Genomic DNA, 13,306 nt, shown 5'->3' with positions numbered 1-13,306 from the left:
ATAGTTGACTTTCCCTCCAGCTCAATGGGATTAAGTAGTCAGTAACTATTTGCACAGCTGAGAGAACTGCCTCTTTCTAAAGAGCCTGGACTGAAATAATAAGCAAAATGATCAAAGCAGTTGAAATACCAGGCACCTATCATAAAATTCTTGGTGAGTATAAATGTAATGTTTCCCCCCCCCCCTGTTTAATAACTTACTTTTAGTCAGAGAAAACTGAACATGTTGATATATTTTGAGCAGTTTGTTTGTTTGTGTGTTTGTTTATTTATTTATTTATTTATTTAGTTAGTTAGTTAGTTAGTTAGTTAGTTAGTTAGTTAGTTAGTTAGTTAGTTATTCCAATACACAATGAGGGTTTTAGTGGGTATATATCTATATACACATAGTAAAATACGTGAGGAAGGTTATAGAGGAGATACTCATAGTAAAATATATCTAAGAAATAATAGAAAAGAAGGTATAGTAATAGAACATATCAATGAAAGAATAGAAGAAGAGATATAGGAATAGAAGAAAGGTATAGGAGATATAGGAGAGCAATAGTACAGGGGATGGAAGGCACTCTAGTGCACTTGTACTCGCCCCTTACTGACCTCTTAGGAATCTGGATAGGTCAACCGTAGATAATCTAAGGGTAAAGTGTTGGGGGTTTGGGGATGACATTATGGAGTCCGGTAATGAGTTCCACACTTCGACAACTCGGTTACTGAAGTCATATTTTTTACAGTCAAGTTTGGAGCGGTTAATATTAAGTTTAAATCTGCTGTGTGCTCTTGTGTTGTTGTGGTTGAAGCTGAAGTAGTTGCCGACAGGCAGGACATTGCAGCATATGATCTTGTGGGCAATACTTAGATCTTGTTTAAGGGGTCTTAGTTCTAAACTTTCTAGGCCCAGGATTGAAAGTCTAGTCTCATAGGGTATTTATATGGTTTCATTGAAATCATTACTCAACTGAATCAATTTAGACATTATGGCAGATTCAGGGATTTGGAACACTAGGACTCAAATGACTTTTTATGTCATGAAAGCTGAAATTGGTGGTGGCGTGAAGGCCAATGTCTCCAGCTGTCTCACTGAGCATTTCTATGGCCCAGCCCTCAATCTCTCAAATTCAAGAGATTAATTGCTGGAATAGTTTTATGTTGTCCCGCGGTCTTTCAAAATCAGACCTTTAATAATCCTGGTTAAATTTTTAAAAAGTGAAATAATAAATTTCAGTCTAACAAATCCACAAATGCACGTGTGGATTTCAACTGAGAGTAATGATTTGAATAACTTTCTTATTGTGCACTTACAAAAGAGATACCTATGAAGGAGTTCCTGAGAAAAATAAAGAGAGAATGAAAAAAATGGGTGTTTAGGACATTACTTAACATAAGTAAACATTGACCTTTAAAAATATAAAGAAAATTTACAAAAGTTGACTTATTCGATCCAAGTTAAAAAAATTATGATATTTTTCTAGCAGATTTTAATGGACTTTTCTTGACCAAGACTGAATGTGGAGGCTTTAACAAATTGTTTATGTATAAGATATGGAAAGAAGATATTTTGTTACATTTTTAGAGAAAGTGATAATGTACGATATTAAATTTTGAAGGAAAGTGTTAAATGTGTGAAGGAGTTTCTGACATGAGGTGAAGAGAACTTGATAAGAAATTAGTGGGACAATATATGAAGGAATTAAATTTCATTATGTTGTTCCTGGTATCACTTAATGGAATTTTTAAATAAAATTTGAATAATGAGGCTGTAAAAATACATTTATAGATATAAGATGTAAGAAGAAGAGATTTTTGTTATTATTTTTTTTAATTATAAGTGACTCTGTAAAGGAATATGAAATTTACTTGTTTAGAGTTAAATATATACCGGTAGTTATTTCTGGTAACTTTTAATGCACCTGCTGATAAAGATTGAATGATGAGTATTATTTGCTAAAATATGAGCTTACAATTATTTGAGAACACAGCCAATTTTGATTTAATCGATAAGCCTTGCTTAAATAAGCCCTTATTTAGAAGAATATGTAAATCAAGATTATTATTTTTTTTAATTGGTGTTGGGGTTCTTATCTTAAAGAGGAGGAGGAAAACAGAAAAAGAAAAGAAAAATGCATCTGTATCTAGCAGCCTGGAAGAACAAGGCAAAGGGGAAACCATGTTAGGGTCTTAACATGCAAATATTCCAGGTAAAAGTTGGTTTCAACTAAGGCCATCACTCAAAAAAAAAAAAAAGAGAGATAGTAATCAGCATAATATTTTTATTTATTTATTTATTTATTTATTTATTTATTTATTTTGTCCAATACACAATACATATTGAAGAGAATAGACATGAAGTATTATATATAAAGAAAGGATATAAAAATAGAGGAGAAGATATATGAAAGGAAGAAAAGATATATGATATATGAGATAAGGAGAGACAATTGGACAGGGGACGAAAGGCACACTAGTGCACTTATGTACGTCCCTTACTGACCTCTTAGGAACCTGGAGATGTCAATCGTGGATAGTCTAAGGGAGAAATGTTGGGCGTTAGGGGTTGACACTACTGAGTCCAGTAATGAGTTCCACGCTTCGACAACTCGATTGCTAAAGTCATATTTTTTACAGTCAAGCTTGGAGCGATTAATATTAAGTTTAAATTTGTTGCATGCTCTTGTGTTGTTGCGGTTGAAGCTAAAGTAGTCATTGACAGGCAGGACGTTGGAGCATATGATTTTGTGGGCAATACTTAGATCGTGTTTTAGGCATCGTAGTTCTAAGCTTTCTAGACTTAGGATTGATAGTCTGCTTTGGTAGGGTATTTTGTTTCGAGTGGAGGAGTGAAGGGCTCTTCTGGTGAAGTTTCTTTGGACATTTTCTAGGGTGTTGATGTCCGAGATGTGGTATGGGTTCCAGACAGATGAACTGTATTCAAGGATAGGTCTGGCAAAAGTTTTGTAGGCTCTGGTGACTAGTGTGAAATTGCCAGAGCAGAAGCTGCGTAGGATCAGGTTAACAACTCTTTTTGGCGATATTGTTGCAGTGGGCTTTAGCACTTAGGTCATTTGATATTAGTATTCCAAGGTCTTTTACTGAGTGGGGGTTGGCTGTGAGATTTTGTTTATTCAGCTTATATATGAGGTTTGGATATATATGGATGCTGTGTTTGAACCAAAGGAGGTAATTTTAAGCCACTCGTTCTAAACATACTTATTTGCATTCACTGATGCTTACTTGATTATACTATTGCCCTTCTATGACTATAAATCCAGTATTTTTGTCATACCCATGATCATAATGGAAGTCTCCTTGGCCAAATTGTGAGAAGATCAGTTGGAGAGCACTTGCTTTCATGACTAATGTTTGTGATACAATAGGAGAAAGCACTGTCTGAATTCCTGAATAGCTGCTGCCAGCCAGGATAATAATGAAGATAGCTAAGCAAAAGAATCTTCATGCAGTCACTAGTTTTGGATGCTTTTTCAGCCTTTCCCTGCCCTGTACTTGGTTTCCTAATTATCTTGCAAATTCAGTTTTGATTGAATCACACTTAGATTCGGGGAAAGAACTTTTGATTGGTAATTGCTGTAGTGCCATGGCAGAGGATACACCATTCTATCTGAAACCAGAACAAGGGACGTGTTATCTCTTTGTGCAAGTATGGATCTATTGTGCCTCTGTTTGTACACTACTGGCACTATACAGCAGCACAAAGGATTGGACTAGGCAGACTTCTGTGGCAAGTACCATCATATTGGGAATGATAGTCTCCCAAATCGATATGTTGGGCTTTAATATTGTAGAAAATTAATCTGAAGAAACGACGAGGGGGAGGTGCACCAGTTGCGGGCCTATTTGGACCGGGAGTCACTGCTCACAGTCACTTATGCCCTCATCACCTTGAGGCTCGACTACTGTAACGCTCTCTACATGGGGCTACCTTTGAAAAGTGTTCGGAAACTTCAGACCGTGCAGAATGCAGCTGCAAGAGCAATCATGGGCTTCCCTAAGTATGCCCATGTTACACCAACACTCCATAGTCTGCATTGGTTGCCAATCAGTTTCTGTTCCCAATTCAAAGTGTTGGTTATGACCTAGAAAGCCCTTCATGGCATCGGGCCAGAATATCTCCGGGACCGCCTTCTGCCGTACGAATCCCAGCGACCGGTTAGGGCCCTTAGAGTTGGCCTTCTCCGGGTCCCGTCGACTAAACAATGTCGTCTGGCGGGACCCAGGGGAAGAGCCTTCTCTGTGGCGGCCCCGACCCTCTGGAACCAACTCCCCCCAGAGATCAGAATTGCCCCCACCCTCCTCGCCTTCGTAAGCTCCTTAAAACCCACCTCTGTCATCAGGCATGGGGGAATTGAGATATTCATTCCCCCCAGGCCTATACAATTTATGCATGGTATGTTTGTGTGTATGTTTGGTTTTTAATAAGGGTTTTTAGCTATTTTAAATATTAGGTTTGTCATACGCTGTTTTATTATTGTTGTTAGCCACCCCTAGTCTACTGAGAGGGGCGGCATACAAATGAAATAAATAAATAAATAAATAAATTAATTAATTAATTTTAAAAAAATACATAAATACATAAATACATAAATAAGCTAGAATGTGAAACACTAGTAAACTACAAAATGCTACCCAGTTTTCAGAAAAAGGGAGAGAAATGCTTTCAATGTGCCTTAAGTTGATAGTTGATATCTAATTTCTTTAGATGCTAATGTATTTCGTACCTTTGTTTTTCTCAAAGCATACAATCATGTGAAAAAGTAAGTACACCTCACTGCAATTTTTGATCTTTTCTATGTATTTCAACATGTGGGTGTCTGATCTTCACGTCAATAATATTGATAGATAAAAGGGTTGTAACAGATTTGGGCTGCATTTATATTTTGTAGTCCATTGTGTAATTTAAATTAAATATAAATGCAATTTTTGCATGTGGAAAAAGTAAGTACACGTCCACATTTATCACTATCTCAAATATCTACATATCGGGTCAGTACAAATAATTAGAACTTTGTTAGAGAGAATTTGAGAGGAGTCTGTCTTATGAAGCTTCAGACACTCTGTTTGATTTGCTTTTTGTTGTTGAAGTGCTTGGTATCTCCATACCAAGATCAAAGGGGTACTTTGAGGCTTCAGAAAGGTTATAGATGCTTACAACTCTGGAAAAGTATTTAAAAAGGATTGCCAAACAATTGGACATCAATCATCCCATTGCCCGGAAGATCATTTACAAAATGGAGAAGATTTCAAACGATTGGCAAATTGCCCAGGCTAGACCTTCCCATCAAGTCCAGTCTCTAAAAATCTCAGAATTTCATCATGTGATCTACAAGGTAATTCAGCGGTAAAATGTAGCTGGCTCTTACAGGCTTGCGCAGGCTCATAGGGCTGACTGTGCAAAGCCCCACCCACCTGTGCTGACATTATGATGTCCCTTTTGGGGAATGTTTTTCATGTTCTGCATATGTGCAGAAGGCTTTGCACATGTGCAGACGCCAGTGTGTGAGAGTGTGTGCACAGAGCACACACATTTGCAAGCTGGTAGGGAAGGTAAGTAGATTTTACTCCTGAGATAATTGACGTCAGTGTTTGAGTCTACCATTAGAAGTTGCACAACTTAGAACTACATAGAAAGCGTGCCAGGAGTAAACCTTTATTGCCCAGAAAGAACCTCAAAGTGCAAGACTCCTATTTATTCATAAATACCTAGAGAAAGTCCAGGAATTTTGGAACAATATGCTCTGGGCAGACAAGGCAAAGACAGTTTATTTGGCCACATATTCAGAACACATGTCTAGCAAAAAGTGTTGGTTATGACCTATAAAGCCCTTCATGGCATCGGACCAGAATATCTCCGGGACTGCCTTCCGCCACACTAATCCCAGCGACCGATTAGGTCCCACAGAGTTGGCCTTCTCCGTGTCCCGTCGACCAAACAATGTCGTTTGGCGGGTCCCAGGGGAAGAGTCTTCTCTGTGGTGGCCCCGACTCCCTGGAACCAGCTCCCCCCCGGAGATTAGAACTGCCCCCACCCTCCTTGCCTTCCGTAAACTCCTTAAAACCCACCTTTGCCGCGCCAGGCATGGAGAAATTGAGATATCTCCCCCGGGCCTATACAATTTATGTATGGTATGTTTGTATGTATGTTTGATTAATAATGGGATTTTTAAAATGTTTTTAAATTATTAGATTTGTTATGAATTGTTCTATTGCTGTTGTGAGCCACCCTGAGTCTACGGAGAGGGGCAGCATACAAATCAAATGAATGAATGAATGAATGAATGAATGAATGAATGAATGAATAAAACTAACTAACTAACTAACTAACTAACTAACTAACTAACTAACTAACTAACTAACTAACTAACTAACTAACTAACTAACTAACTAGAGAAAGTCCAGAAATTTTGGAACAATATGCTCTGGGCAGACAAGGCAAAGGCAGTTTATTTGGCCACATATTCAGAACACAAGCAAAAAACAAAGACAGGATTTCATGAGGAGAACGTGACACCAAATATAAAGCATTTTGTGGAAAAATTACAATTTGGAGCTACTTTGCTATGTCAGGACCTGCACAGCTTACCATCGTAGAATCCAGTCTGAATCCTTCATGGTACATGGGTCCTGGAAGATAATGTGAAGCCATTTTTCAGAATATTAAGACTGAACTGAAAGTGAATTTTCCAATATGGCAACAATTCTAAATGCGACAGTAAAACCATAAAAACTCCTGTAATCCCTTAATTCGGGTAGAGTCGAAGCAACTGGGTGGAGCTGAGCATTTACTGGCTGGATGACCTTCCTGACGCCATGCGGAGTTTGCAGCAGATATTTTTTCTTTGCGCCCTAGTAAAGAAACATCTGGGATTGAACTTTCAACTTTCCAAGTGGGAGGTGAACTCTTCACCACTAGGCCAACACACAGCTCAAGGTAAATCCAACAAAGAATGCTGGAAAACATAAAAAAAATGGAAGGTCTTGGAATGGCCCAGTCAAAATCTGATCTAAACTCCATTAAGATGCTGTGGGTTGATTTGAAATGTACATTCAAGCAACTCCTCAGGCATCACACAGTTGGAAAATTCTATATGGAAGATTACAGAAAATTATTCCTTGTTAAGTGTCATATTAGTAAACATTTATAAGAAATTTTTGCTTGAGGTTGTTTCAGTAATAGCTGAGTGCTAACAGAGTAAGGATATTCTTAATTTTCCCCCAGAAAGAAATAGCATTTCTGTAATTTTTTTTGTTGAATAAATGATTGCAATGTGAATTTTTCATAGTATTTTTGTTGAATTGCATCACCTTTATCATACTGTTTCACTGAATATAAAAAATGATATTCCATAGATGTTAAACTTTGCAAAAAGTATACTAATTTTTTCACGTGATATATATTATGTAATGATATATAATATATGAAATTTATTCTTAAGAGACTATTTCTAAAAAGAAACCCTAACCTAGCAAAATGAAAATTACCTTATTTTTAAGATGAGTTACTGTTAAATGACTTTATTTTCTACTCTGGTTGTCCAATCTAATTATGAACTTTTAACTTTAAGCTCTGGCAGCAAACATCATGTATTGTGGTTCAGAAATGAAAAACACAATATCAGAGGCATCGATAAGCTTGAGCATTTTAAAAAGTCAAACTTGTAGTGCAGTTTTGTTCTGGTTTGCTCAGAAATAATTCTGTATCCTGTGGGCATTACTCCTAGTCAATGTATTTGGGATTACAGTATAGTCTCAGTTTATTTAGAAGATGTTTTGCTGAGATCAACAGGATGTATTTCAAACTAAATAGGACGGCAATGTCATCCCCTTAGTAGACATTTTCACTGATGTCAGTGTAATAAAAATGATAAACAAGTTGCCAGTAATGCTAAGGGATATAGCATTTGGCTTAGCATGGTGGATCCTATTGCATAGGGAAAATCCATTTTTAAACTTGATCAGCAACAGATACCTGGTAGAAAAGCCACTTGCATTTAACTTTGCTGCTTTTTTCCCCTCTAATGGATCAAACCTAAGAAGATAAATGTACTTACAAAAAGAGGCAGAAAGGGGAAATTTGATGATGTGCCCACCTCATTTCACTTTTGCTTGTAAAGTGCAAAATAATCTTTATAAGTGGAATTTAAAACAATAGAATCCTAGCATTTGAAGGGACCATTTGGGCTATTGACGCCAATGCCATGGTCCATGCACGGATCCAGATTAAAACCTCTATAACAGTGAAGGTGATTGTAGCACCTCTTTGAGAAATAAGAATTTTTTTAGGAGTGCATGCGGACTGCAATTAGTGACTATGCCTAGATTTTTTTTAAAAGGTTTATAACTCCAAATTTCATCTTATAAAAGGCTCAAAACATTTTGATGCTTCAAAGAAACCTGTCACTATATTGTCTGCAGAAGACATCCTTCAATCATGAATGGATCTGTGATGTTTCCTAGACCTAACTAGAGCCTGAGCAAAATCATTGTGATTCATCTCTTTTAGGATAGAGGCTGAAGCTTTGGAAAGGAAATAGGGCAATTGGATATAGCCCAGTCCTGGGGGCTATGATTTTGCCCTCAGGTTCCTCTAAAAAACCTGTTTTATTCTTCTCTGGAATCTGTTTGGAATCTGTTTGGAATTATTATTATTTTTTTGCTACCTTAGCTGACTATGGAATATTAACTTCTCCTTCTGTTTCATACTCTGGCTTTTTAACGGTGTGGCAAAGAGGACAAGTTAACTAGTTACAGCCATCTGTGACTCCTTTGGAGAACAAGGCAGGGATACAGCTGAATCCTCTAGCAGAGAATAAACTGAATCCTTCACTTTCTTGGTTATGGATTTCTAGGCTTAGACTTTGGGCTATACTTGCATTTGTTTGCTATGAAACTGTAGGCATTGTATTGGGTCTTCTGACTTCTGACTTGGAAAAGCATTTGAAGCTATTGAAGAAGGCAACAGCTTGCATGTCTGTCGTTTTGTGTCTTTTCCAAATTGTAAGTCTTGATCCAAAACAGTAGCTGCAGACACGATATTTGCACCAAGCAAATACTTGCCCAGTAGATTTAACACCAGCCCAGGGAGAATGAAGTCATTTGAAAATGCAAAGCTGCAGGGTCATGTTTCCAATACAGTTGGGTGTTCAAGGGTAAACAGGTTGGTATCTGAGGTAGGACCACAGTGGGTAGTTCCTGTCAGTCCTATAAGGTAGACCAGACTAAGAAACCAATGCCATATAGATCAAGACTATTTTTATTAGAAGTATAGTAACAGAATCTTGGAAATCTGTTTGTGCTTCCCTGCCCCCTTGCCTTTATCTCCATGTGAAGTAGGGAGTGCTTGACTGGGGCATTTTCTCATGCTAGTTTCTTGGAATGGATTCAAGCCCTGCTTATCTGATCCTTGCTTATCTGACCCTCAGGGCTTTCTAGGCATTCTCTCTCCTCCACAGTTCCTGGCTGAAAGCAAACCTGTTCTACTAAGGAAGCATATGTTTGTGTGTATGCTTTTTTATATACTGGGGGTTTTAGGCTTTTTAATGTAAAATTGTTATTTTAAAATTTAATATTAGATTTGTTACTGTATATTGTTTTTATCATTGCTGTGAGCCGCCCCGAGTCTGCAGAGAGGGGCGGCATACAAATCTAATAAATAAATAATGAATGAATGAATAAATAAATAAATAAATAAAATGCTGCACAACTCAGGTTCCTGCTTCATGTGGAATCAAATATTTAAATTAGTGACACTTAGTAGTGGGTGGGATCAGAAGACTAATGATCCTGAACCAATGGTAGTTGAGATTAACACTAAAGACCAGTGAAGGGCTACCAAAATGTTTACTACCACACTGTGGGCGTGGCTTATGCAGGATGTCCTGCGTTTCCTCCCGTCCTGGCAGCAGGCTACCCCTGCTAAAGACACAGAAGAAAGTAACACATTGGCTGTACTATGGCAAAAAACCTAGATCTTGAGGAGATTATCATCCCATTTTCTCTAAGGGAAGAATGGCAGCTGTTGAGAAGAAATGTTGGGTCTATTACAGTAGTAAGTTCTGTTGGTTTGGAGCTGCAGAAAGAAAAGGAGCTACAAGTGGCCCATTCTGTCACCTGGTGGTTGGAGTATGTATTGCACATCCCTCTGGTGATCATTTTGTGTGGGAGCAGGATATTTTATAATTTAGTTTGCTATTGTCCCATATAGAAGCTGGATATATCACAGATAATTTTTGTATCGTTTTAGATCATCAGGGGTATCTTTGCTCATTGGTGGTAAATTAATTGTGAGTAGTAGTAGTAGTAGTAATAATAATAATAATAATAATAATAATAATAATAATAATAATTATTATTATTATTATTTATTGGATTTGTATGCCGCCCCTCTCCGCAGACTCAGGGCGGCTAACAACAATAATAAACACAACATGTACAATCCAATAATAAAAAACAACTAAAAACCCCTATTATAAAACTACACACAAACATACCATGCATACCTTGTAATGGCCTAGGGGGAAGAGCTATCTCAACTCCCCCATGCCTGGTGGTATAAAGGAGTCTTGAGTAGTTTACGAAAGACAGGGAGGGTGGGGGCAGTTCTAATCTCCGGGGGGGAGTTGGTTCCAGATGGACGGGGCCACCACAGAGAAGGCTCTCCCCTGGGGCTTGCCAAACGACATTGTTTAGTCGACGGGACCCGGAGAAGGCCAACTCTGTGGGACCTTATTGCTGGGATTCGTGCGGTAGCAGGCGGCTCCGGAGGTAATCTGGTCCATTGCCATGTAGGGCTTTAAAGGTCATGACCAACACTTTGAATTGTGACCGGAAACTGATCGGCAGCCAATGCAAGCCACGGAGTGTTGAAGAAACGTGGGCGAATCTTGGAAGCCCCACGATGGCTCTTGCGGCTGCATTCTGCACGATCTGAAGTTTCCGAACACTTTTCAGAGGCAGCCCCATGTAGAGAGCGTTGCAGTAATCGAACCTCGAGGTGATGAGGGCATGAGTAAGATCACAGGGTTAAGTTATATTGGCATTCCTAGGGACAAAGTTTGCAGTTCCGAACTTGTGGGCATCTTTTTTCTTTACTTATTCAAGCATTGTTTGCTAAACTGAATAAATACTGTTCTTTGCCCAGAATGTGTGTATGAAAGCTGTGGATAGAGTGGGAAGACAGCTGCTTAGATACCAAATTTTGAGGTAGTGGCAGGTGGTAGTGGTGGAGGAATCTAGTCTTCCTGACCACATTTGACATAACATCCATGTTTTCTGCAGCTATAATCTCTCTCAAAATGTTATGCGGCTTCAGCAGTGGGAAAAAAACACCTTACCGGTAGCTATTATTCAGTTAATGAGGAGAACACATGACTCTGGCAGGCCTGAGTGATTTGCTGAAAAAGGTCTTCTTGAGATTCACATCGGAAAGATTTCCCATGGCTTCCCAAAAGCAGAAAAGCTATTGGAAGAAACCTTACCTCAGAGCCTCTTTATGACAATCTTGGGATTACCTCAGAGCCTCTTTATGACAATCTTGGGATTTTATTTTATTTTATTTTATTATTTTATTTTATTTTATTTTATTATTTTATTTTATTTTATTTTATTTTATTTTATTATTTTATTTTATTTTATTTTTGTCTGCTGTCTGTCTGTCTGTCTGTCTGTCTGTCTATCTATCTATCTATCTATCTATCTATCTATCTATCTATCTATCTATCTATCTATCTATTTATTAGATTTGTATGCCGCCCCTCTCTGTAGACTCAGGGCGGCTCACAGCAACAATAAAACAATGTACAACAAATCTAATAATTTAAAAACACTAAAAAACCCATTATTAAAAGCAAACATACACACAGCCATACCATGCATAAACTGCATAGGCCCGGGGGAGATGTCTCAATTCCCCCATGCCTGATGGCAAAGGTGGGTTTTAAGGAGTTTGCGAAAGGCAAGGAGGGTGGGGGCGGTTCTAGTCTCCAGGGGGAGCTGGTTCCAGAGTGTCAGGGCCACCACAGAGAAGGCTCTTCCTCTGGGTCCCGCCAAACGACATTGTTTAGTCAACGGGACCCGGAGAAGGCCAACTTTGTGGGACCTAACCGGTCGCTGGGATTCGTGTGGCAGAAGGTGGTCCCGGAGGTATGCTGGAAGTTGAAATGCATAAACTTTGGGAGTGTCCACACTGGAGAAGGCATTAGGCCCAAAAGAACAAGGCATTGTTCCTGTCTATATTTTCATTGCTTAAACTGTGCCTAGAGCGGGGCTAGGGTAGGCATGGTCAGCTCAACATCACTCTTGTTGGGGGCACATGTGGTGGCCTGAGCGCTCTGCCAGCAAAAACAGGCTCCCGAGCTCCGTTTTCAGCTGCCCCGGCCTCCTGCAACCCTCTGCCAGTGAAAACAAAGCTCAGGAGGGCCCCGTTTTTGCCAGAAGAAGCATCTCTGGTTGGTCCTTTACCATTTCTAGGGCCACTGCACAAGCCAGATCTAAGTACCCTATGGGCTGGATCCAGCCCCCAAGCCGTGGATTTGACACCCTTGGCCTATACTGTGCCCAATTTTGGACACCATATTTTAGGAGAGACATTCATACACTGGACCATGTTCAGAGTTCATGTTTTGCCAAGTTCATAAGAAGCTTGAAAGAAAAAAAAAGTTATAAGGAACAGACAACTCTGTGAAGAAAAGAAGACTCTGGGGAGACATGAAAGCTGTTGTTAAGTATCTGTAATGCAGTCATTTAGAAGACAGGCCAGAATTGTTTAAAGTTGTTCCAAAAGACAAGACAAGAAACAATGTGTTTAAATTACAAGGAAGTAGCTTTTGGTTTGACATCATTGCAATTTTCTTAAAGTAAGGAGCTGTTCAACAATGGAATGGACTGCCTCAGGAAGATATAGATTCTCCTTCACGTGAAGAATGTAAAGAGAAGCTGGATTGTCCATCAATGAGTATACAGTATTAATTTACCTGGGCAGTGGGATGGAATAATTGATCTCCAATACTGTATTCCCCTTTCTTTGTTCTATGATTCTGTAACATGCCATTGCCTAAACTGCTAAGGTTATTTTAATGGTAACTGTACCATGAAACATTCCATAGATATTTGGTCTAATTTCGAAGAAGTACCTTGGATCTTATGCAAGCTCAGCCCTGCTATTCATTGTAGCATGCATAAGTCTTCAATGTGATTCTTAAAGCATCTGCACCTAGGTGAAATTAAGCAGGTTCTGATAGGTTCTGGAGAACAGTCAGCGGAAATTTTGAGAAGTTTGAAGAACCAGCAAATACCACCTC

The 13,306-nt window shown here is 38.8% G+C and overlaps 1 protein-coding gene across 1 annotated transcript in view; it reads left to right on the top strand.

The window, feature by feature from the left end:
* The window catches only part of CCDC148 (coiled-coil domain containing 148), a 205,830-nt gene that overhangs the window by 95,653 nt on the left and 96,871 nt on the right, over positions 1-13,306 (top strand). The gene's annotated exons all lie outside the window — the stretch shown is intronic.

Source organism: Erythrolamprus reginae, chromosome 1 (genome assembly GCF_031021105.1).
Source record: "Erythrolamprus reginae isolate rEryReg1 chromosome 1, rEryReg1.hap1, whole genome shotgun sequence".
Classification (NCBI taxonomy): Eukaryota; Metazoa; Chordata; class Lepidosauria; order Squamata; family Dipsadidae; genus Erythrolamprus; species Erythrolamprus reginae.
This window is presented reverse-complemented; position numbering and strand designations above follow the sequence as displayed.